Source organism: Triticum dicoccoides, chromosome 4A, assembly GCF_002162155.2.
Source record: "Triticum dicoccoides isolate Atlit2015 ecotype Zavitan chromosome 4A, WEW_v2.0, whole genome shotgun sequence".
NCBI classification, from domain to species: Eukaryota; Viridiplantae; Streptophyta; class Magnoliopsida; order Poales; family Poaceae; genus Triticum; species Triticum dicoccoides.
In genome coordinates, this window is record NC_041386.1 from 476979506 (window position 1) to 477004743 (window position 25238).

A 25238-nucleotide genomic window follows, 5' to 3' on the forward strand; every position below is an offset into this window, starting at 1 on the left:
GCACCCACACATGATAGTCCTATTATCTTTTTGAATTCTCCCAACTACACTATATCGGAGAAGTTTACCCTTATTAAGGATTATATTGATGGGTTTCCTTATACAAGTTGCACATGATGATTTTTATGAATATAATATGCATGTGCTTGCTGCTCCTACTTGCAATTATTATGAGAGAGGAACTATATCTCCACCTCTCTATGTTTCCCACATGATAAAATTGCAAGAAACTGTTTATACTATGCATTGGCCTTTACTATGTGTGCATGAATTGTTCTTTTATGACATGCCGATGCATAGGAAGAGAGTTAGACTTCGTCATTACATGATATATGTTGCTTTGTGCTCACTACTAAATTACAAATCATTGCTAATCAAAATTGGCTTTGATATACCTTGGGATCCGGGTGGATTCACTACTTGAGCACTATATGCCTAGCTTAATGGATTTAAAGAAAGCGCTGCCAGGGAGACAACCCGGAAGTTTTAGAGAGTCATTTATTTCTGTTGAGTGATTTTATATAGTTTAAAAACAACAAAAATAAAGAGGGGAACCCAAAACTTTTTCAAAAAGGAAAGTGAAAGTGAGAGAGACAAGCATTGTTGAAGTGGGAGCTAGCCTTGAACTTTGTGCATGCTCACGGAAACTTTGTGAATCTTGATTACAGAAACTTTTCAACAAAAATAATTATCCCCTTGTACAATTCCATTGTATTATAAAAATAATGTGCCAAAGTTTGCCTTTAGGATGTTTACTTTGCTTGTTGGTTTGTATGGTGCAGGACAGAAACTTTGTCTGTAGTGCGCGATTTTACATTTTTTATTAGAATGTAAAATGGTTCTGATTATTTTTGCACTGTCTTTATATAAAAATGTTTTATTTTTCCTAACTTTGGTATAATTTTTCAAGTATCAGAAGTATGGTGAATGTTCATATTATTACAGACTGTTCTGTTTTAGACAGATTCTGTTTTTGATGCATAGTTTGCTTGTTTTGATGAAACTATCGATTCATATAAGTAGATTAAGCCATGAAAAAGTTACATTACAGTAGACACAATGAAAAAACAAAATATGAATTGGTTTGTAACAGTACTTAGAGTAGTGATTTGCTTTATTATACTAACGGATCTTACCGAGTTTTCTGTTGAAGTTTTGTGTGGATGAAGTGTTCGATGATCGAGAAGGTCTCGATGTGAGAAGAAGGAAGAGAGGCAAGAGCTCAAGATTGGGGATGCCCGAGGCACCCAAAGTAAATATTCAAGGAGACTCAAGCGTCTAAGCTTGGGGATGCCCCAGAAGGCATCCCCGCTTTCTTCAACAAGTATCGGTATGTTTTCGGATTCGTTTTGTTCATGCGATATGTGCAATCTTGGAGCGTCTTTTGCATTTAGTTTTCATCTTTTTTTTATGCACCATGCTGGTACGAGATAGTCCTTGGTTGATTTATAGAATGCTCTATGCACTTCACTTATATCTTTTGAGTATCGCTTTATAGAATGCTTCATGTGCTTCACTTATATCATTTGAAGTTTGGATTGCCTATTTCCCTTTACATAGAAAACCGCCATTTGTAGAATGCTCTTTTGCTTCACTTATATTTGTTAGAGCGTGGGCATATATTTTGTAGAAAGAATTAAACTCTCTTGCTTCACTTATATCTATTTAGAGAGATGACAGGAACTGGTCATTCACATGGTTAGTCATAAATCCTACATAAAACTTGTAGATCACTGAATATGATATGTTTGATTCCTTGCAATAGTTTTGCGATATAAAGATGGTGATATTAGAGTCATGCTAGTGGGTAGTTGTGGATTAGTAGAAATACTTGTGTTGAGGTTTGTGATTCCCGTAGCATGCACGTACGGTGAACCGTTATGTGATGAAGTCGGAGCATGATTTATTTATTGATTGTCTTCCTTGTGAGTGGCGGTCGGGGACGAGCGATGGTCTTTTCCTATCAATCTATCTCCCTAGGAGCATGCGTGTAGTACTTTGTTTCGATGACTAATAGACTTCTGCAATAAGTATGTGAGTTCTTTATGACTAATGTTGAGTCCATGGATTATACGCACTCTCACCCTTCCATCATTGCTAGCCTCTCTAGTATCGCGCAAGTTTCGCCGGTACCTTAAACCCACCATATACCTTCCTCAAAATAGCCACCATACCTAACTATCATGGCATTTCCATAGTCATTCCGAGATATATTGCCATGCAACTTCCATCATCATCATATACATGACTTGAGCATTCATTGTCATATTGCTTTGCATGATCGTAAGATAGCTAGCATGATGTTTTCATGGCTTGTCCATTTTTTGATGTCATTGCTACACTAGATCATTGCACATCCCAGTACACCGCCGGAGGCATTCATATAGAGTCATATCTTTGTTCTAGTATCGAGTTGTAATATTGAGTTGTAAGTAAATAAAAGTGTGATGATCATCATTATTAGAGCATTGCCCCAGTGAGGAAAGGATGATGGAGACCATGATTCCCCCACAAGTCGGGATGAGACTCCGGACTTTAAAAATAAAAAAGAGGCCAAAGAAGCCCACCAAAAAACAAAAAAAATGAGAGAAAAAGAGAGAAGGGGCAATGTTACTATCCTTTTTACCACACTTTTGCTTCAGAGTAGCACCATGTTCTCCATATAGAGAGAGTCTCTTGAGCTATCACTTTCATATACTAGTGGGAATTTTCATTATAGAAATTGGCTTGTATATTTCGATGATGGGCTTCCTCAAATGCCCGAGGTCTTCCTGAGCAAGCAAGTTGTATGCACACCACTTAGTTTTTAGTTTGAGCTTTCATACAGTTATAGCTCTAGTGCATCCGTTGCATGGCAATCCCTACTCACTCACATCGATATCTATTGATGGGCATCTCCATAGCCCGTTGATACGCCTAGTTGATGTGAGACTATCTCCTCCTTTTTGTCTTCTCCACCATCATATACTATTCCACCTATAGTGCTATGTCCATGGCTCACGCTCATGTATTGCATGAAAGTGAAAAGGTCCGAGAACGTCAAAAGTATGAAAAAATTGCTTGGCTTGTCATCGGGGTTGTGCATGATGTGAATATTTTGTGTGGTGAAGATGGAGCATAGCCAGACCATATGATTTTGTAGGGATAACTTTCTTTGGCCATGTTATTTTGAAAAGACATGATTGCTTTATTAGTAGGCTTGAAGTATTATTGGTTTTATGTCAAACAATAGACTATTGCTTTGAATCACTCGTATCTTAATATTCATGCCATGATTAGATATGGGATCAAGATTATGCTAGGTAGCATTCCACATCAAAAATTATCTTTTTTATCATTTACCTACTCGAGGACAAGCAAGAATTAAGCTTGGGGATGCTGATACGTCTTTGTCGTATCTATAATTTTTTATTGTTCCATGCCAATATTCTACAACTTTCATATACTTTTGGCAACTTTTTATACTATTTTTGGGACTAACATATTGATCCAGTGCCCAGTGCCAGTTCCTATTTGTTGCATGTTTTTTGTTTCACAGAATATCCATATCAAACGGAGTCCAAACGGGATAAAAACTGACGGAGATTTTTTTTGGAATATATATGATTTTTGGGAAGAAAAATCCACGCGAGACGGTGCCCGAGGGAGGCAGGGGGGCGCCCCACCCCTGGGTGCGCCCCTGACCCTCGTGGCCACCCCGTACGGTGGTTGGTGCCTTTCTTTCGCCGCAAGAAAGCTAATATCCGGATAGAGATCGTGTTAAAATTTCAGCCCAATCGGAGTTACGGATCTCCGGGAATATAAGAAACGGTGAAAGGGTAGAATCTGAGAACGCAGAAACAGAGAGAGACAGAGAGACAGATCCAATCTCGGAGGGGCTCTCGCCCCTCCCACGCCATGGAGGCCAAGGACCAGAGGGGAAACCCTTCTCCCATCTAGGGAGGAGGTCAAGGAAGAAGAAGACGAAGGGGCCCCCTCTCCCCTTCTCTTCCGGTGGCGCTGGAACGCTGCCGTGGCCATCATCATCACCGCAATCTTCACCAACAACTTCACCGCCATCATCACCAACTCTTCCCTCCTCTATGCAGCGGTGTAACCTCTCTCTTACCCGCTGTAACCTCTACTTAAACATGGTGCTCAACGCTATATATTATTTCCCAATGATGTATAGCTATCTTATGATGTTTGAGTAGATCTGTTTTGTCCTATGGGTTATTTGATGATCATGATTGGTTTGAGTTGCATGTTTTATTATTGGTGCTGTCCTATGGTGCTTTCGTGTCGCGCAAGCGTGAGGGATTCCCGATGTAGGGTGTTGCAATACGTTCATGATTCGCTTATAGTGGGTTGCGTGAGTGACTGAAACACAAACCCGAGTAAGGGGGTTGTTGCGTATGGGATAAAGAGGACTTGATGCTTTAATGCTATGGTTGGGTTTTACCTTAATGATCTTTAGTAGTTGCGGATGCTTGTTAGAGTTCCAATCATAAGTGCATATGATCCAAGTAGAGAAAGTATGTTAGCTTATGCCTCTCCCTCAAATAAAATTGCAATAATGATTACCGGTCTAGTTATCGATTGCCTAGGGACAAATAACTTTCTCGTAACAAAAAGCTCTTTACTAAAACTAACTTAGTTTTGTCTTTACCTAAACAGCCCCTACTTTTTATTTATGTAATCTTTATTATCTTGCAAACCTATCCAACAACACCTACAAAGTACTTCTAGTTTCATACTTGTTCTAGGTAAAGCGAACATCAAGCGTGCGTAGAGTTGTATCAGTGGTCGATAGAACTTGAGGGAATATTTGTTCTGCCTTTAGCTCCTCGTTGGGTTCGACACTCTTACTTATCGAAAACTGTTCCGATCCCCTATACTTGTGAGTTATCAGACTACTTCACTTTCAGGAATTTGATTGACTTGTTGCGAGTCTTGCGCTTGGTTTCTTCAAGAATAGCAACGGGATGCTCATGATAAGACAGATCTTCTTGGAGATCAATCTCTTCGAAGTTGATAGTGCGCTCAAGAGTCTTGAAACACTTGCAAAGCTGTGACACGTGAAACACATCATGCACATTTTGTGAAGTTGGACGGAAGCTCAAGTTGATAGGCGAGGTCGCCTCTTTTGCCAATGATCTTGCAAGGGCCCACATATCTAGGGGCAAACTTCCCTTTGATACCGAAGCGACGAGTGCCTTTCATTGGAGGGACGCAGAGGTAGTCCGATCTCGAAAGCCAAGTCACGGTGCTTGCTATCATAGTAACTCCTCTGGCGCGATTGTGCAACTTTGAGATTTTCACGGATGACTTTAGACATTTCTTCAGCTTCTGTGATTAAGTCATTGCCAAGAAGTTGGCGTTCACCAGTCTTTGACCAATTGAGAGGAGTACGACACTTTCTACCATAGAGAATTTTCAATGGGGCCTTGCCCGAACTCGCTTGGAAGCTGTTGTTGTAGGAGAACTCGGCATATCGAAGACAATCTTCCCACTTCATACCGAAGGAAATGACACAAGCCCTGAGCATATCTTCAAGGATTTGATTTACTCGCTCGACTTGGCCACTAGTTTGAGGATGGAAAGTTGTGCTAAAGCGAATGTTGGTGCCCATAGCCTTCTGAAAGGAGTCCCGGAACTTAGAAGTGAAAATTCTTCCACGATCTGAAGATATCAATTGTGGAATGTTGTGCAAGGAGACAATCCTGGAGGTGTATAGCTCTGGCAACTGAGCTGCTGTGATAGATTCTTTGATTGGAAGGAAATGAGCCACTTTAGTAAGCTTGTCGATGACAACGAAGATAGCATCATTTCCACGCTTGGACTTGGGAAATCCAGTAACAAAGTCCATCTCGATATGGTCAAACTTCCATTCTGGAATAGCAAGAGGTTGGAGGAGACCAGCTGGCCATTGGTGTTCTGCTTTCACCCTTCTGCAGACATCACATTCATTCACAAATTGAGCAATTTCTCGCTTCATTCGAGTCCACCAATACGACTGCTTGAGGTTATTGTACATCTTCGTACTTCCAGGATGAATGGATAGAAGGGAATTGTGTGCCTCATTCATAATGACTTTCCTTAGATCACCTTTTGGAACCACAATCCGCTCCTGAAGAATAGAGTGTCTTTGTCATCAATGGGATAGCACTTGTATTTGGGTTGGCTCTTGGCAATCCCATGTTTCACCTTCTTCATCATGGTATCCAGGAGTTGTGCCTCACGAATTTGATCTTCCAAAGTAGGAGAGACTTGGAGATTGGCAAGAAAGCCTTGAGGAACAACTTTGAGGTTCAGCTTGCGGAAAGCTTCACAAAGGTCCGGTTGGAAGGGCTTGAGAATTAAGCTGCTGCAGTAAGCCATCCTGCTCAAAGCATCTGCAATGACATTGGCCTTGCCTGGAGTATATTCAATACTCGGATTGTATTCTTGAATCATTTCGACCCATCGAGTCTGCCTGAGGTTGAGGTTGGGTTGAGTGAAGATGTACTTGAGGCTCTTATGATCTGCGAAGATGTCCACTTTCCTTCCCAACAAGAGATGTCTCCATGTTAATAATGCATGGACAACTGCCGCCAATTCAAGATCGTGAGTGGGTTAGTTCCTTTCGTTGGGCTTCAGATGACGAGAGGTATAAGCCACAACTTTCTTCTCTTGCATTAACATAGCACCGAGACCTTGTAAGGAGGCATCACAGAAAACTTCGAATGGCTTGGATTCATCAGGAGGAGTCAAGACAAGAGCTATGACCAGCTTGTCTTTAAGGGTGTTAAAAGCAACATCACACTCAGGTGTCTAGACATACTTGACATGCTTCTGGAGGAGGTTGGAAAGAGGCTTTGCAATCTTAGAGAAATTCTCAACGAATCTTCGACAATAGCTTGCAAGCCCAAGAAAACTGCAGAGCTGTTTGACATTCTGAGGAGGTTCCCAATTCACAATTGCAGACACCTTCTCTGTATTAACAGCGATGCCCTTGGCGGAGATGATATGACCAAGGTAGAGAACCTCATCAAGCCAGAACTCACACTTGGAAAACTTCACATAGAATTGATGCTCTCTAAGTTTGTCGAGCACCAATCTCAAATGCTTGGCATGATCCTCCTTATTCTTGGAAAAGACCAAGATATCATCGAGATACACTAGGACGAAATCATTTGTGTAAGGGTTGAAGATGAAGTTCATCATGTGCGAGAACGTTGGAGGAGCATTGATAAGGCCGAAAGACATGACAGTATATTCATAAGAACCATAGCTTGTTCTGAATGTTGTCTTGGGGATATCTTGTTCACGAATGTGAATCTGATGATAACCCATACGGAGGTCAAGCTTGGAGAATACTTTAGCACCTTTAAGTTGCTCGAATAGCTCATTGATGTTGGGAAGTGGATACTTGTTCTTTATTGTCTTCTTGTTCAATGGACGGTAGTCGACGCAGAGTCGTTCCGTTCCATCCTTCTTCCGGATAAAAAGAACACCACAACCCCATGGAGATGAACTCGGTCTGATCAGACCCATACGCTCTTGTTCATCAAGTTGTTTCTTCAATTCCTTCAACTCCTCTGGTCCAAGCTTGTAAGGACGCTTACAAACGGGTTTCGTGCCAGGCTCAAGATCAATAACGAATTCAACTGGCCGGTGAGGAGGCATTCCCGGAAGCTCTTCTAGAAAGACGTCTTGGTATTCACAAACGACTGGAATCTGAGAGATGGCATTCAACTTGCCCTTCTCATTGAGAGAAAACAGTTGAATGGTTTCATCACGAGCGGCATAGATGATCACATCCTCAGAAGAGTGTGTCAATTGAATTTCCCTGGCAGCACAATCAAGCTGAGCCTTGTGCTTAGAAAGCCAGTCCATGCCGAGAATTAGATCAATATCTGAGTCACCAAGAACAATTGGAGAAGACAGAAATTTATAGTTGCCCATCTTGATAACAGAACCCCGAACGAATACTCGAGAAGTCATTTGTCGAGTCGGAGAAACAATAGACAAAGGTCTCGACAATACTTGAGTAACCAAATCATGCATAGCCACAAAAGGTCTTGAAATGAAAGAATGCGATGCACCAGAATCGAATAAGACTTTTGCTGGAAAGTCATTAACAGGAAGATTACCCATTATCACTTCTGAAGAAACCTCTGCCTGAGCTGCGTTCATCATGTTCACCTTTGCAAACTTGGGATTATGCTTGACCACTGCATTGCTGGAAGATCTCACAGGAGGAGGCGGAAGGTGCCTCTGGTTGAAGCACTTGTTTGCATAGTGCCCTTTCTGCTGACACTTGTTGCAAGTAACCTCTGAGAGCGAACGATGATAAGGAGCACTTGACCTTGGAGTTTGAGACTGAGCTTTGTTCTGATAGCCTGGGTTGGGTGGGTGGGAAGATCCATTGCCACCTTTGCTCTTCTGCTAGTAGGGCTGGCAGAACAGAGGAGGAGGCAGCCAGAACTTCTGTTGCTTAGCTGCCACTTGTGATGAAGAAGAAGACTGAACTGCATCTCTGACTCTCTTCTTAGATGCCTCACACTTGAGCTGAGCAGCTTCTTGCTTTCGTGCCATGTTATAGAATTGATCGAACTTAGTCGGCTCAAGAAGCACGAGAGCTAGCTGTAGATCTTCTCTAAGGCCACCTCTGAATTGATAGATCATACTCTTTTCATCAGGAACGTCTTGTTTAGCGAAGCGAGCAAGTTTCTGAAACTGGATATTGTATTGGTACACGGACATGATGCCTTGCTTGATATTGCGGGACTCCTCGGGCTTGCTCTCAGCCACACTTGGTGGAATGTGATGAGCTTTGAAGTCTCGGCGGAAATCATCCCAGGTAATCACACAACCTCCTCTGGAATCTCTGTATTGCTGATACCACTCAGCAGCTTGGTCCTTGAGTTGAAATGATGCAAACTTGACAAAGTCCTCAAGTCTGACATTGCTACATTCAAAATGCTTGCAAATGTCCACGAGCCAATCATCGGCGTCTGTGGCCTCGACACATTTGCTGAAGGACTTTGGCTGGTTTGTGAGGAACTGGTTGAGGGTAGCAAACTGAGGCTGATTGTTTCCTTGGCCTTGATTTCCTTGGTTGCCTTGCCCTTGGTTGCACTCTTGCAAGAGTTGCAAAAGCATCTGAGTGTTGGCGTTGGTGGCTGCCATGACAGCTTGCCATGCCTCGGGAGGTGGAGGTGGTGGCGGATTCTGACGCGTTGGAGGAGCCATCCTGAAGAGCGTGACATCCGTTAGAATCTAGATAAACAGATAGACAAGCTGAATCAATGGATCAAAATTGCAACATATAGTCTTCACAATAATCATTCGAACAAGGTTGAACGAATGAATTCCAAAGTAAATCATCACACGCCCATAAAGTTGAGAAGCCACTTCGATAAAGATATATGAATAAAGCAACAAGGTACGAATATAAGCAAATAAGTGGTAAGGATTGCCCAATCACAAACCAAATATCTGCGGGAAGAAATACTAGAGCTACTTGAATTCCCACCTATAGAACTCCCGAAACTTTCTGGTTATGCAATCAGGTGTTGGGGATACAGGGGAAGCATAATATCTCAACCAAACTAACAAATCCTACATCCAGTTGTATCCATCCTTCAACACATAACCAAGAAACCTTCGGAAATCATGTACCTCAACCTTCAAAAAGCATCTGTTATACGAGTTATGGCAATACTCCAGAACTCCCACCCCAGTACTAGGTGGCATCGAGGCTATCTCACCAACAACTCCATAAAAGAGATTTTTGATATTGGCGAACTCAGGTATTCTAGAACTGCAACGATAAAATTGTGACGACAACACCTCGGAGCTCAACTCCCCGGGACATTGCCACAACAGGCACCAAGAACAATGTTCTCGTCACAAGACTATCGGAACGATTCCAAGATACCCGCATGATCCTAAAAAAATCATGAAATTTGAGGAGAGGAGAGTCAAAACTTCTACGTCATGAGGCCTCACAAGAGCAACAAAGGAACTGAGGAGTAAAAAGAATCCTACTCTCCAATATATATAATCCTAAGACTCAAAACATTTTGATCTAGACTCAACAACGTCAGCGATTGGATCAAGCAGGGGGCTCCTAAGTCAGGGATGGGTCTGATTACCAACTTGTAACACCCACAATGCGCCTATATCTCCCACGCGTTGGGGCACGACTTAGAGGCATAGCTTCATGGTAGTTTTGTCGCAAGAGGGGTAATCTTCACACAATCCCATGTACCAAATAAGAAAGGGATAAAGAGTTGGCTTACAATCGCCACTTCACACAATACATAAATAATTCATACAGCATCCAAATACACTCAAAGACCAGCTACGGTCAAATCCGAATAAAAAGGAAGATAACCCCAAATGCTAGATCCTCGATCGTCCCAACTGGGCTCCACTACTGATCCTCAGGAAAAGAAACATAGTAACGGCCCGAATCCTCGTCGAACTCCCACTTGAGTTCGGTAGCATCACCTGCACTGGTATCCTCCGCACCTACAACTATTTGGAAGTATCCGTGAGTCACGAGGACTCAGCAATCTCACACCCGCGAGATCAAGACTATTTAAGCTTATGGGTAGGAAAGGGGTACTGAGGTGGAGCTGCAGCAAGCACTAGCATTTATGGTGGCTAACATACGCAAATAAGAGCAAGAAGAGAAGCAACACAACGGTTGAGAAGCTAGAAGTGATCAAGAAGTGATCCTGAAACTACTTACGCTCAAGCATAACACAAGACCGTGTTCTTTTCCCGGACTCCGCTGAAAATAGACCATCATGGCAACACACGTGGTTGAATCATTTTAATTAAGTCAAGTGTCAAGTTCTCTACAACCGGATATTAACAAATTCCCATCTGCCACATAACCGCGGGCACGGCTCTCGAAAGTTTATACCCTACAGAGGTGTCCCAACTTAGCCCATCACAAGCTCTCACGGTCAACGAAGGATATTCCTTCTCCCGGAAAGACCCAATCAGTCTCAAAATCCCGGTTACAAGACATTTCGACAATGGTAAAACAAGACCAGCAAGACCACCCGACTGTGCTGACAAATCCCGATAGGAGCTGCACATATCTCGTTCTCAGGGCACACCGGATGAGCAATCCGTACAACTAAAACCAGCCCTCAAGTTTCCCCGAGGTGGCGCTGCAAGGGGCTCTAGTTTGGACCAACACTCATAGGAGCACTCGCCCGGGAGGGTTAAAATAAAGATGACCCTCGGACTCACGAAAACCCAAGGGAAAAGGCTTAGGTGGAAAATGTTAAAACCAAGGTTGGGCCTTGCTGGAGGAGTTTTATTCAAAGCGAACTGTCAAGGGGTTCCCATAACACCCAACCGCGTAAGGAACGCAAAATCAAGGAACATAACACCGGTATGACGGAAACTAGGGCGGCAAAAGTGGAACAAACCACCAGGCAAAAGGCCGAGCCATCCACCCTTTACTAAGTATATAGATGCATTAATTAAAATAAGAGATATTGTGATATCCCAACATATCCATATTCTGACAAGGAACAAACTTTAACTTCACCTGCAACTAGCAACGCTATAAGAAGGGCTGGGCAAAAGCGGTAACATAGTCAACCAACGGTTTGCTAGGAAGGTGGATTAGAGGCTTGACATGGCAATATGGGAGGCATGATATAACAAGTGGTAGGTAGCGCGAATAGCAACATAACGAACAACTAGCAAGCAAAGATAGAAGTGATTTCGAGGGTATGGTCATCTTGCCTGCAAAGTTCTCAGAGTCATCGAAAGTTTGATCCTTGTTAGCATACTCAACAGGTTCCTCGGTCACGTACTCGTCTCCCGGCTCTACCCAAGGCAAGAACACGAACAAATGAACAAACAATCAATCACGGTGCAATGCACAAGCAACATGATGCAATACATGGCATGATATGCAATGCATACGTGTGCTCTAGAAGGGAAAGAATGATCAAGGCATCAACTTGGCAAACAAAGTATGCCGCTGGAAAGATGAGATGATTTCGGTTGAAATTGATATAAATATCACCGGAAACGGATGCACGGTTTGCAAATGGCGAGCAGAACAAGAATGGTGCAAAACTGCGATTAATAGCATGATAGCATTTAGGATGCAACAAGAAACTAAGCTACTGCACTCCAACATGACAACAAAGCATATGGCAGTGATTTAAAAGAGATGCTTGACAAAACATGAACACTGAGGTACGGCTAAATGACAATAGAACAGGTTCAAACAAGCATGGCAAAAGTGCAAAAGATATCAGCTTCACAGACTTAGTGAAAACACTAGCATGTCAAAAACAACATCAGGAAGCAATGTTAAGAGCAAGCAAACAACATGCTACGGGAACATATCATAGCAAACAAAGGAATGGCATGATTCTAATAAATGCATAGAACAAAAGTCTCTTACTGAACATGAGCCAAAAGGGCAGAGAAGATATGATGGCACCCATCTAACCATAGCAAGTTTTATTAACAGTTTCAGACTTGGTGAAAAACAGAGCATGGCATTAACAGATTTATGATAGCAACTTTGTGAGCTCATGCCACTCACCACAAGGCATTGCATGACAACATAAGCATGCCAACAGTAAGAAGACGTGTTCATGAAGCTAAACATGGCAAGATCAAGTTAATAGGATGCATGGATCACTAGCAACAACCATGGCAATATGGATTAACATGTTAACATTCTGCCAGGAACATTTTATAGCAAAAGTAGAGCAAGAAAAAGACATGCTAGAGCACTCCATAATGCAAATAGGGGCATGAATGGATAGAGCATGACCACATGTTCAAAACATCCTTACTGAAGTAACCCAAAATAAGCATGGATCTCAATGTAGCATCAAGTTTACATGGCATCAAAATAACAGCAGGAAAAGGACTTCGCGAAATCCTAAGTCCCTGAAAACAACAACATTGTGGAGCCTACTTTGCATGCTTGTACTAGTCACCGCATAGATCACAAAAATACAAGGCTTGCACCTCTATAAAGATGGCATGTTGTAGTTTAAAACACATGTAGACCTCATGCTCATACGATGCACACATTAAATGCAACAAAAATGACAAATCATCAGGATCTGATAAGTACCAGCAGCTAACATTTTATAGCACTCTTGCATCAATGAAAATGGCTTCATAAAGGACAGTAACATGCATGGAAATACTGCTAACATGAATAGCTCAACGAGATAAACAATTTGACATATCATATGCATGATTTGGAGCACCGAGCACCGAGATATGACATGTAGAAGGAGGCATACAAGTGTTAGGGTTCAAGGACTTAGACGAAAATTACCCCGCGAGTTCCAGATCTAGGGTTTCACACGTAGTTCGAGGATGGCCGGAGTAACATGCCGGAGATGGTGAAGAAGATGGCCGGCGATGGAGGCGAGGGCGCTGGAGGTCGGGGGGTCACCGGGCGGCGGCGGGCGACCAGTGTGGCGGCCTCTGGCGGTCGGGCGGCTGGCGGTTGCGGAGGGCGCGGGCGGCGCGGCGACTGGAGCGGAGTGAGGCGGCGGCGGGCGCGGTCAGCGGCTGGTGCGGAGAGGATGGGCGGCGGCGGAGATGCGGTCGGGCGGCGAGGCGCGGTCGGGCCCGGGGCGGGCCGGCCGTGGGCTCGCGGGCCGGCGGCGCGCGGTGGCCGGGGTGCCATGCGGCGTGTCCCGGTTGGCTACGGGGTGGCGACGATTTTTGTCTGGTGAGGGCGGACGTGTCCGGTGGCGGCGGGAGATGAAATTTAGGGTTTGGACTGCGAGATTTTGGATGGGTGCACATATTTATAGGTAGGTGGAGTTTGGAGTGTCCAAATGAGGTGCGGTTTTCGCCCACATGATCGTGATCCGACGATGGAGAACATGGAGATGGTTTAGATGGGTTATTGGGCTGTTTTGGAGGGGTGTTGGGCTGCAACACACAAGAGGCTTTTGCGGTTACCCGGTTAACCGTTGGAGTATCAAACGGCCTCCAAATGGAACGAAATTTGATAGGCGGTCTAACAGTGGTGTACCAAGGCCACTTGACAAATCTCGGCCCATTCCGAGAATGTTTAGCTCCCGCTCACGAAAAGAGACAAGAGGGGTGTGCCGGGTGCATGTGGGAGTATCGGATTGCGAAACGGATAATGGGGAAAATGCTCGGATGCATGCGACGAACACGAATGCAAATGCGATGCACATGATGACATGATATAAAATGCATGACATGAACAAAATGCAAAACGAAGACAAAACCCAACCACAAAGGGAATCTCATAACTTAAAGCCGAAAATGGCAAGAGTCAGAGTTACACAAGTTACATCCGGGGTGTTACAAGTTTCTAGGCATGAAATTTCGTATGATTCCTTTGAGCCTGGGTGGCATTCCATAGGGTGATCTCATGGGTCCTCCGGAATCCCCTTGGGCAAGCACTAGTTTTCCAGGTGCCTGGGCAAACCACTGGTTTCTCCAGGGTGCCCCAACCATTCCATCCAGATGTGTGTTGATGTTGCCACCTTAAGTTACCGTTAATTGTTATTTCTCTCATAACTTGCATGAATCACACATACCAATCCCCGTCTACGACAATGGCTAAGCAATATATGACATAACGAATAATCCCTAGGTGTTTCAAGGATCATAGGTTCCTACCTCATGAACTACATAGCAAAGTCCCAATTCCCAATCCTACTCATCCAAACTTGTAAGGGTGTGAACTAATGCATAGTAAAAATTGGGTATAGAAAAAATATGATCAAATTGTGAATTTGCCTTGTACTGTTGATGAAGATTCTTCGCAATCATAATTCCAGATAGTTCTACTCGTCACACTCCGATCAATCTGTCGTAAGTAGGCAATTTTATCCACACATAAGCAATCACTCAAAGGCCAAAAAGAAAATGCAAATGAAGATTGTGAAAACTCCAAAGGAACCAAATCAAATTATTTTGCAAGATCATATTCTAATTTCAGTGAAAAAGTGTGGTGATGACTCAAGATGTTAGATTACGCCTAGGGATTCAATTTGAAAAATGAATCAATTGAAAAAACGCTACAGATTACAAGATATGATCAAGTGAAGCTTCGAGTTCAAATTTGAAAAGATCAAAAGTTGAAACTAATGATGCTACTGGATGTAGGAAGTCAATATGAACATGTAGGAAAAAGAATTACTATATTAAAAATAACGGATCAAGTAATTCAACGTGGCATTGAATCTGCTTAAAATGTCATGTAACAACTCTTTGGTGGGCTAGTAGAGTAACTGGCTAAGATCAAAATTATATGTTGGAAAGATGACACTAATTGTGTGAACGGAAAGATTATTTCAATACGAATCCGATGCAGTTGGATTCATTGGAGACGGAGCTACGGAAAAAAGATACGATCAAAAGAAGTTTGAATATGAATCTGAACAAATTTTGAAATTCGAAAATTGCAAAAAGTTTATTCGATAGATTCACTATATATGTGGAATCAAGACAAAAATGTAGGTGTTGGTTTTTATCTAATTTGAATGAACGAGTAAGAAGTTATGGCTATTTGAAAAATCAGGGCCAAGCTATTTTACGGAAGAAAAATAGTTACGGCTAAAAGTTTCTAGATGTAATGTATAAATACAAAAATTAATTGGTAATCTAATTATTCTACTGTACTAGTATAGAAATAATAAGCTACGGGGTATAAAAATACTAAAAAAAAGATACTTTTATAAGGTAGAAAAAAATGACTTCGAAGAAAGGAGACAACTTTCAGAAGTCCCGTCGAAAAAAAATAATAATTTTTTTGTGAAGCTAGTCAAACCTAAATATTAATTTAACCCGCAATGGATGATTTTTGGGTTGGATGTTCGCATGGCCCTAAAAGTGTTCGGCGGGCCGCCCGCGCTTCATTGTTTTTAAAATAAAATTCGGCCAAAGTGAAAAAAAATGGCTGCCTCGGCCTGCCCATGTAGGAGAGAAAAAAAAATGATGGGATGCCCGACGCCACTATGTTGCGCACGTGGGCGATAGTTAGTTCCAGGCGCATGCGCGGTTTTTGTTTTTAAATAGAAATAAAAAAGGAAAAATTGAATAATGAAAATAAAAATAAAATTTTACATAGGCATATTATATATGAAAATTCTCAGATTTTTTTTCCTAAAACATGAATATATTTTTAGCAGCAAATAAATTTCACACAAATTTAATAAAGCAAACAGTACTACTGGTTCATTTGAAAAACCAAATAAAAATATTTTAAAACACCAAAATGATTTCAAACTCATTTCTCTCCATTTTTCTAATGTAGGGAATCATTTTACCCTATTTTGTGTATATTCTATTTTTGGAGAAAAGTAATTTAAATAAAACCAAATAACTCCAAATTGAAAGTGAGTTTTCAAAATAACTTCAAAGGGACTTTCAGTTTGATTATTTGAAACTTCCAACTCTCTTTCTTAGCATTTGAAGAAGTCATTTTATCTTCTCTCATGAAACTCATTGAGTTGCATAAAGTTTTCGAATTTGAAATATTTTCATGTGGAATTCAAATATTTTCAAAACCCTTTTCATTTATTTAAATGGAAGAAGTCATATCATCTTCACTCTAGGATTTTGTGATGAAATGAATTTTAATTCGTGGAGAACATAAATGCAAGGTGAAAGTTTGGGAAAGTCATTTCATTCCCTCTCATTCAACTTTCAAAAAGTTTCAAATTTCACTCAATTTCACACAAGCAACCACACCACAATCAAACAAACAATCAAAACTATTTATTTAATATAACATTTTAAAATTTAGAATTTTGGGATGTTACATTAGCCGTGTGCGGTGTCCCCCTCCACAGTTTACTCCTCTGGTCATAGCGTCGTAGTGCTTAGGCGAAGCCTTGCGCGAATCACATCACCATCGCCGTCACCACGCCGTCGTGCTGACGAAACTCTCCCTCGACCCTCTGCTAGATCAAAAGTTCGAGGGACATCATCGATTTGAACGTGTGCTGAACTCGGAGATGTCGTACGTTCGGTACTAGATCGGTTGGATCGTGAAGACGTTCGACTACATCAACCGCGTTAACCTAACGCTTCCGCTTTCGGTCTACGAGGGTACGTGAACACACTCTCCCCCTCTCGTTGCTATGCATCTCCTAGATAGATCTTACGTGATCATAGGAAATTTTTTGAAATTGCATGCTACGTTCCCCAACAAACAGCACCACCATCGCGCGGCCTCAAACAGCCAGCCGCACCACCATCACCGTCAACCGCCGTCTCCCAAGGGACGCCCGTAGGCTCCGGCCTATGCCGCTCGCGGCCTACACTGCGCACTGCCAAGGAGAGTGCCGCCCCAGAAGACAAGCACCGTCCCCGGTCACCTCGCGTGCACCACCACCCAGCCACACCCCCAGCATCTGCGAATAGAGACGCCAACCACTCCCTGTGTCGTGCATTGGCCACTAGAACCAGAGCCGAATAGATCTAGCCTGCAGCCACCTGCACGCCTCCGCCCGGCTGAATCGAGCACGTCGCAGCCTCCGCACCCCTCATGAGCCCCAGGTCACCGATACGCCGCCAGAAGACAACCCCACTACCGCCCAGCAGGTCCGTCGGCGAGCCACTGCGCCCCACGGGAGCACAATGCCGCCGCCCAACTCTGCTGTCCTACGCCAACAGTTATAAGGCAGGGAGGAAAAACGGCTCCGCCGCCGCGCCGACCGGGCTTTGCCCGTCAGCGCCTGCCGGCGACGGCGGGGGAGGGAGGGCGAGAGGAGGGGAAAGTGGGCTGACGGCTAGGGTTCCCTCCCCGTCGCTCGCGGGAGCAACGAGGGAGGACCTCTCGGTCAGTACCACGTAGCTCTACCTTGCTCAACGTGAGTGAATAGTTGACCTGAGGAAGAGAAGGTCTTCTAGGAGTCAGGAATCCGGTTCACCACCGGCGGCGTTGGCTGCCCAGCTGCACATATTCCAAGATCATCATTATCAACCCATCATGTGTGTGTGAGGGAAAGAGATCATGGGCCGGTGCTTTTGGCAGCATAAAAACAAGACGCCTCCTCCCCAGCTTTTCCCATAAGCCGCCTCTCTTGATCATTGGGACTTCTAAACTAGTTATGGGATAACTAATTTAGAAGTCTTAACAAACTTAGAAGGTGGCTTATTTTTTAAGTTGAAAAGAGGCAACTTAATTTTTAAGGCGCCTAAAAGAACTGGCCATGGCGTGAAGAAGATGAAGAGGACTTGTGGCGGGAGGACAATGCTGCGGCGATGGGGAGGAACATGCCCAGCCCACCGCAGCACTCGCTCTGCGGCGACGACATCTTCGCCTCGCTCCTAGTCAGGAACGACGCGCACGTCATCAGCCCTGCCAGCGGCGTCATGCAGGTTGTCGGCAACGATGGCGATGACCCTCCAAAGCTGCCGGCGCATGACAATCCGGAGTGAACCGTTTAGTGTGGTCAGCTCGCGGTTCGCTCTTAGGGGTGTGTGGGAGGCCGTTAGTATTTAGGTAATTTTCCTCCGTCTTTATTTTTCAAACATTAGCCGCACGCGTTCATTGTTCCCATAAATTTGAGGAGACCAACCTAGACGCGCCTTCATTATTTCCATATATTGGAGGAGTCTAAACGAGACGCGCGTTCATTATTTCTGTTCATAATATATTCAAGGAGTGAAGAGTCTGAATCCGTATCTTGGAGGAGTCGAAGTGAGACGCGTTTTCATTTTCATTGTTTCCATATAGGACAACGCTAACGCCCACACGTGTGGTGCGAGTGAAATCTGCCCACATGCCTTATAATACACAGAATGTGCCACATCACTGCATGCATGTGGAAATTTTTTTGGATTTCCAAATTTTAAAATGTTTATCTTTTAAATAAAAAATCCGATTGAAGATCCGTTTTCACCATTAAATCCCTCGCGACGAGATCTTCGAAACTAGATCTCATATCAATATATTTCGACGAATTTCTTTTAGGGTTAAAAGTTGTCATGTCTATTGCACATGAATTGTCGTGGTGTTTACACTGAACTTGCCATCATATGTTTCAGATATTTTCTTCTACATTTAAAAGTTATTTTTGACATTTATAAAATGGAGAATTAAGAAACTAGACTTGTCATGAACCATAAACTAAAATTGCCATGATACATACACTTAAAATTGCCATGGTTCATACAAAAAATAACTTTCATGGCAAAGTACTACAGTTGCTATCATCAAAATACTAAAATTGTCATGCTCTACAAACTGAAATTGTCACATGGCAACTTTAGTTTAAGCACTATGACAACTATAGTATAAACATTATGGCAACTTTGGAGCAAAAAAAAATTCGTCGAAACATATCAACATGGGGTCTAGTTTTGAAAATCTCATCGAGACGGATTTAATGGTGAAAACGAATTTTTAATTCGATTTTTTAATTAGGAGATAAAACATTTTTAAACTGAAAACAAAAAAGATTCCTGTTGATGTCATCTGTTCGCATGTGACAAAATAAGTGATAAAGGATACGTGTGGGCGATGTACAAAATGCCACACGTATGTCGTTAGTTTTTTCCTTCCATATATATTCGAGGGATCCGAATTAGACTTGCATTGCTCCCATATACACATCCCATGTACTAGTACTATATAACACACACCATGTACTCCATAACACCGTGGAAAACGCAGAACTCGTCGGAATAGTCAATGGCTACGCCTGCGACGACGCTCGGGGAGTCGCTGGCACACGTATCCCGTACCAAGAGGTGGGTGATGGCCGTCGTCGCCCAGATTGTCTGCCCTGTAGGAATCACCGCGACCATGATCTACGCCTACATTTCAGGACGCTCTCCTTTCTTCTTCAGCATCGTCCCATGGCGGCTGCCGCTGGTGCTCTCGTACGAGGCCTACTGGTCGGTGCTCTTCCTCGTCAAGTCCTACGCGGAACTGTTCTTGCCGCGCACGCCGGTGACCGTCGTCGAGAAGCTTCGCGACGTAGGAGGCTACGGTTTCGGCGTCGGCGTCCTGGGTCTCATGGTGTCCGCCGTCCTGGCCACCGAGGTCAAGGACACCCGTGTCTTGGCCGGTTGCATCTGCGTGGTGGCTGTCTTCATCGTCGGGCTCCTGGCGTTCTGGGTGCGGCTTGTTCGCATGTACGGCGCGTTGGAATCTTCTACGGTACCAGCAGCAGGGCAGCAGCCTCCACCGAGCATGCTAGGGGAACCCCGGCGGGAAGAGGGAAAGAAAGATCAGGGGAAGAAGCGGAGTATCTTGCCTATCTAAAAGACTTGTAATACATGTTTCCATGTTTCTTTGATTTTACTCTTTCTCTTCCTTTTTACTCCCAATATTAAGTTTGTAAGTCAAATTTTATAAAAATTTGGCCAGATCTACATTGAAAGTTATCAGCCTCTATAAATTCAAATGGTTACAGTATAAAATGTTCTATGATGAGTGTAAGGATCTTGATTTATCTCTATTAGCGATACATCCGATTTGAGCTGGCAACCGGGATAGAGAAAATGCACGAATCTCGGCACCCCAGATCATGAGGAGGACAATTTGGATGAGACATCACTAAATCTCATCCACATGAGAATTAGCAAATTTGATATTTCTTTTGCTTTTTAGGTGGGTCTCACCTGTAAAATGTGGAAAGGGTGAGTTTTCTTTTCCTCTTTAAGTTTGGGTCCCCATGTAAATGATAGAGAGAGGGGGGAGAGTTTATTCTTGTTTTTACTCGGGTGGATCCCACATGTAAGTGACATGGAGAAGGGCCAAAATTGTGGAGGAAATGTCCAGTAGATGGTCAAAGCTCTTTGACTAGACCAAAACGTCATGACAGGACATTCATCATCACACTAATATTAAATACTAAGTTACTGAACACAAGCCAGGGCTAGATGGGCATTATAGGATCATCAAACGAAAAACCCATGTAAATAGTGTGAGACAATACTCCCTTCGGTGCAATCTGCTCTTATATTTTTGTTTACATTCTCAATAAGATAAAGGAAAACATGCTATAGCTATTACATCGATCAGTAATACTACACCACAACTGGCACATGATGCGTCGACCACTCTGATGGCTGCAAAGTTGGTAGTAACCAGCTAGTTTCTCACGTTTGTAATCTTAATTGATTAAACTTATAGATAGAGTACGTCCCGAGATAAATTGTGCCTGCGTGATGAGCAGTAACCAAATCCGATCGTCGGCACCAACTCAAGGCGACAAGGCTGCACAGCACATGGAGACATCAGAATTCAGCCGAAAGCAATCGAGCTTAACCATGCAAGAGCAGTATGGATTTTTTCCACTTTGAGAAGTGCTACTGTATTAGTGAGTGAGTGAGTAGTTGACCTGAAGAAGACGAGGTCTTCCAGGAGTCGGGAATCCGGTTCACCACCGGCGGCGTCGGCTGCCCAGCTGCATAGATTCCAAGATCATCATCATCATCAATCAATCCATCATGAGTGAGAAAGAGAGAGCGAGCGAGAGGGAGGGAGGGAGAGAGATTAATGGCGTTGGCGTACTGAAGCAGATGAAGAGGACTTGGGGCGGGAGGACGACGCCGCAGGCGATGGGGAGGTACATCATGCGGACGGGGTCGATGGGCTTGGGGAGCATGCGGTTCACGTCGCCGAGGATCACCGGGCACAGGCAACGCAGCGACCGGTCGTCCGCCGCCGCCGAGCTGTTGAGGAACATGCCCAGCCCGCCGCAGCACTCGCTCTGTGGCGTCGGCGTCTCCGCCTCGCTCCCCGTCAGGAACGACGCGCACGTCATCAGCCCCGCCAGCGGCGTCACGCAGTCCGTCGGCGCCAACGGCGGCGAGGGCGACGACCCTCCGAAGCCCACCGGCAAGCCGGGGAAGCCGGGCTGCGGGTTCGCGGCGGTGCACGGGGGCGAGATGGGCGCCGGCGGCGCCTGCGCCTGAGACGGCGGCGGCGTCATCGGCCTGCCGCTGGGCGACGGCGGGGTTAGCCTGCCCGCGGACGGCGGCGACAGCCTGGAGCGAGGGAAACCACGGAAGCCGCTGGGGCTACGCTGCCTGGTTCCCGGGTACCAGAGCACGCGGGTGTCGGCGCGGCGCCTCGTCGCCGCCTCCGCCGGCTGCATCAGCGCCGCCGCCACCACCACCGCCACCGTGACCACGACGAGCAAGACGACGGTGGTGCTGCACCTCGACGCTGCCATTGCTACCAAATATGGATCTTTGCTTCTTTCTGGCAAATTGGAGTGTCAAGAAGCGCAAGAGCAAATGCTCACAGGGACGATCGATGTTGCTGGCTTCTTCTTCCTCCTGCCATTTTATATCTCTCTGGATTGCCTCAATTCATGGGAGCACAAAGATCGTGCATTACCACATTAATCCTACGTGCTTAAACATTCCATCTTTGGGTTTTTCTTGTTAAGAAATGCAAAGCCCATCTTTAAATGTACGTGTTCCAGAAACTGAGAAATACACACACAAAAAGTAGGTAGCACATTATCCTTTTATACTGGTATGCAGTGAGAATATGATTATATGAACGGTTTTTGATGTGCAAATATGCCCTCTAAGAGCAACTCCAACGCGTCGATCCATTTCGTCCGCACGTATTCGTTTGGATTAAAACAAACACAAAAATCGGCTCAACGCGTCAACCCAAACGGACGTGCGCCCGCTTTTCGTCCGCCGAACGACCCATTCCTGGTCCATATTTGGCCCTCATTTGAGTCGGCGTGGACACGAGACGGACGCGCGCCTACTCCTCCACCTGCCTGGCCCGCCAGTCGGTGTCACATAGGCCATTCTCTTTCTCCCATCGACAACAAGCCCTCGACCGTCCCCACCCTGTCGCCGCCACCCAGTTCCGGTGCCCTCGCCAGTAGTCCGCACCCACATACCTCTCCCGCGGCACGCCACCTTCCCACGTCGCCGCCACCATCGCCTCGCCGCCAGACCACCGCAGCTTCTTCCCCAAAGTCGCCGCAAGCACCACCTCGGCCCCGCACCCCTGGCCAGCTCCTTTGACAACGCTGGCAAGCTCGTCGGGCGCCGCCAGGCCAGCTACCTGGTCCAGGGGAGGCGTTCGTCTCTTCGTCGGCTTGCTTCTTCGACGACGCCCCCAAGTTGTTCGACGTTTTGCCCACAAGGTACAAATGGGCTCTGCCGACGAGTTGTTTTTTCATAATTTCCTTTGTGACTCATATGATTCTTCATCCGACGATGAGGAGATGGTGGTTGTTGTGTTGGTCGTCCATGACCACCTTAGTAGGTAGTCGCCGTTGTTCCGGGGCACACTCCGGCGTTGAATCGCAACCAAGAGAGCGGCCATTTCCTTCTTTGGAAGGACTACTTCGAGACACCCAACCCGCTCTTCAAACATCATCAATTACGGCACCATTTCCGTATGGCTAGGCATGTTTTCAACCGTATTCGGGAGAGGGTGCTCGGATACGATAAGTATTTCGAGTGCAAGGATGATGCCCTTGGAAAGATTGTCTTCTCCTTTTATCAGAAATGCACTACAGCTATCTGGATGCTTGCATACGAAGTTCTTGGTGATCTCATTGATGAGTACGTCTGTATGAGCGAGTCTGCGTGCCTAGACTCCATGTACAGGTTCTGCAAGGCTGTGATTGCAGTGTTTGGCCTTGAGTACTTGACGGAGCCAAACGCTGAAGATACAGCCCGCTTGTTGACGATGAATGCCAGCAGGGGCTTCCCGGGGATTCTTGGTAGCATAGACTATATGCACTGGGAGTGGAAAAACTACCCTTCTGCTTGGTAGGGGTAGTATAGGGGCCCTGTCAAAGCTTGCACCTTCATACTCGAGGCTGTGATTTCACAAGATAATGGGGGGAGGGAGAGTTCATTGAGAGAACATCACTCCCCCTATGTCCATGCCTACATCTAAACAGGACAACACGTTGAGTATGGTGGGGTGTGCAAGGGTTCAAGCAACATTGCTCGAATCAATGATATTTAGCTCATGCCTTAACTCGCGAAATATTGCTTCATCTAAGGGCTTCGTGAAGATATTTGCAAGGTTATCATGAGTGTTGACATAGTTGAGCTTGATCTCTCCTCGCCTAATGTGATCCCGGATGAAGTGATACCGAATCTCAATATGCTTCGTCTTGAAGTGTTGCATCGGGTTGAGAGAGATCTTGATGGCACTTCCATTGTCACACCAAAGAGGCACTTTGTCACAAATGACACTGTAATCCTTTAAAGTTTGCCTCATCCATGAGAGTTGTGCACAACAACTACCGTCCGCCACATACTCCGCTTCGGTGGACGAGAGAGACACATAACTTTGCTTTTTGGAAGACCAACTTACCAAAGAGCAACCAAGAAATTGGCACCCTCCGGAAGTGGACTTCCTATCCACTTTGTCTCCCGCCCAATCGGAATCCGAATACCCTACAAGCTTGAAGTTTGCTCCTCTTGGGTACCATAGGCCAAAGTTTGGGGTATGAGCCAAATATCGAAAGATTCGTTTGACCGCCACATAGTGACTTTCCTTAGGTGCAGCTTGAAAACGTGCACAAATTCCCACACTCAACATGATATTCGGTCTAGATGCACAAAGGTAAAGCAAGGAACCTATCATGGAGCGATATACCTTTTGATCCACCGCTTTACCATTGGGATCTATGTCAAGTTGGCACTTGGTGGGCATGGGAGTGGAAGCCGGCTTGACATCACTTAGCTTGAATCTTTTGAGCATGTCTTGAGTATATTTGGCTTGATTGATGAAGGTTCCTTCTCTTCTTTGCTTCACTTCGAACCCTAGAAAGAACTTCAACTCTCCCATGGAAGACATCTCGAACTTTGAGGTCATGAGAGCAGCAAATTCCTCATTGAAAGCTTTATTAGGGGGACCAAAGATAATATCATCAACATATAATTGGCACACAAACAACTCCCCTTTGATCTTCTTAGTAAAAAGAGTGGGGTCGATTAGCCCAACTTCGAAACCACGGTCTTGTAACAACTCGGTAAGGTGGTCATACCACGCACGTGAGGCTTGTTTAAGGTCATAGAGTGCCTTATCGAGTTGATACACATGATCGGGAAAGTAGGGATCCTCGAACCCGGGGGGGTTGCTTGACATAAACCAATTCATTAATGGGACCATTAAGAAAAGCACTGTTCACATCCATTTGTTGTAACTTAAAGTTATGATGAGAAGCATAGGCAATCAACATGCGGATAGATTCAAGACGAGCAACGGGAGCAAAGGTTTCACCGTAGTCGATACCCTCGACTTGGGAGTAGCCTTG

General features: G+C 44.7%; 1 pseudogene; it reads right to left on the reverse strand.

Annotated features, from left to right (window-relative positions):
• Positions 1-20902: 20902 nt before the first annotated feature.
• LOC119283562 lies at positions 20903-22894 on the reverse strand (annotated as a pseudogene).
• Positions 22895-25238: the final 2344 nt, after the last annotated feature.